Source organism: Coenobita brevimanus, chromosome 57 (genome assembly GCF_032717465.1).
Source record: "Coenobita brevimanus isolate Jiangsu-jjx chromosome 57, ASM3271746v2, whole genome shotgun sequence".
Taxonomy (NCBI): Eukaryota; Metazoa; Arthropoda; class Malacostraca; order Decapoda; family Coenobitidae; genus Coenobita; species Coenobita brevimanus.
In genome coordinates this window covers 26653371-26655463 of record NC_137010.1, presented here as the reverse complement: position 1 = coordinate 26655463, position 2093 = coordinate 26653371, and positions in this window count along the sequence as shown.

The following is a 2093-nucleotide window of genomic DNA, read 5'->3' as shown; positions in this document are numbered from 1 at the left end:
ACTCCTCCGAGACGCTACGCCGCACTACCCCGGCATAAAACCCGACACTCACCATCCATCTGAAGCATTCAACACCACACCACGGGCAACAACTACCACCATGAAAATACAGCGAGCTGTATGGGCACCATCACTCAGACACAACCAGCGAGTCCGAGGACCACACCAACTTCTCCAACTCCTCCGCTCCTCCACCACCACATCCACCCTCTTCCTCACCTGCGAAGAGGAACAGGACGAGAACACCGCCACCACAGCCTGGCATGCCCACCTCTGACACCTGCAGCCAGTCTATGCCACCTATGATACACAAGTTTACCACCTCCTGTCATGGGGAAGTGACTTTTTCTCAGCAGACGGTGGTAAAATGCAGTATAGTGCCCCTGAGAGTACCCAGACACCCCCACAAGGAGCCCACAGAGGAGCAACGACAGCACGCCGGGACTTGGAGTGACAACGGCCTAAGTCAGCCCGGGCCGCACGCCCCTACGACCCGGAGCTCGCCCGCCGTAACCATAGCAGGAATACCAAACTACCTTCCAGGTGAGCCTTCAACAGCTAAGGGGTGGAGCTGCCTTTCCAGCTCCTGCCAGCACCCCAGAGACAGCCTGTAGCCGCTCACCCCTCTTTAAGGAGACGGCCTGTAGCCGCTCTGAAGATTCCAAGGAGACGGTCTGTAGCCGCTCCCGCCTTCGTCAGGAGACAGCCTGTAGCCGCTCTGAGGGTTCCAAGGAGACGGCCTGTAGCCGCTCTGTGGGTAATCAGATGGCCTGTAGCCGCTCAAACCCCCTCCTGAAGTAGATGGCCTGTAGCCGCTCCCGCCTTTGTCAGACGGCCTGTAGCTGCTCCGAGGGCATTTCCCCTGAGACGGCCTGTAGCCACTCAACACCCCTCCTGAAGGAGACGGCCTGTAGCCTCTCCCGCCTTCGTCAAACTGCCTGTAGCCACTCCGAAGGTGCCCTTGGGTCTGCTGGCAGCCGCCCACTCTCTCAGGCCACGGCCAGTAGCCGGGCCTTGGCGACGGCCTGTAGCTGGGCCTTACAGCAGGAGATAGCCTGTAGTCGCTCCACTGCCTGGAACTGACGCCTGTTCCCCGACCCCTGACACAGAGGGAGTCTCGGGCGTAGAGGAGTATTGAAAAGGCCCTGTAGTCTCACCTGGCCTCTGCTTCCTACAACTGGCTCTGGAGGAGACCCACCTGACAGACCCTGATGCAGACCGGTGTCGCAGCCCCTTCCTGTTGGCGCCGCCAAGCCCCGGGGACTGCAGCCCTCGGGAACCCCAGACCGTCCCCAGAACTCCAGGGCAGGAACTCCCCACACCTCGATGGTGGAGGCCCTCATCCTCCGTCAGGAGTCTGAACGACTGGTTCAGGCAATTGTTCGGCCCCAGTCCTGAGGGCCACACTCCTGTCCCCAGCCCTGAGAGCGCGGGACCCTTCGTTACCCACAGCCCTGGACGAGAACGGACGCCCCTGCGTGTGATCCCGTGGCCTCTAAGTACGGAAGACTCTGGTGGTGCCCAGCCATGTCAGTAGCGGAGCTGTGCCGCCCTTCCGCCCGCGCCCCTGGCACCAGATTCAACCGGAGTGACCATATTTGTGCAATGTCAGTGATCAAGCAGTGCCGAGGCAGAATAGTGAACTGACCCTCTAATGGAAGCCAGAGATAATACCAAAGTGTTGGAGAGAAGAATAGATACAGTGAAAAGCATTAATTACACACTACTTTAGACTCTATGTTCGAGATGAATAACTACCAGAATAACACTGGAAATCTTTGCAGGCGGATGTTTACAGTGGGATGACAAAGGATAAATAAATAAACAAATTTATGAGAATTTATTGTAGATAGACCGATAGATAGATAGTATAGAACTTTTGTTTTCGAGTCATCGTATATGTTATATTGTTACGAATATCTTCTGGGGAAACATCTTTTGTTAAAGTCGAGAGGGAATGAAAGCATTCAAACCTCTGTCCGAACCCAGCAAACTTCCTAACTGTCCTGACAACACTAAATCTACAGCATTATAGTCATAAAATGCTAGCATTATAGTCACCTATCCTTGCTAAAGTACCAGTAACTCAAACA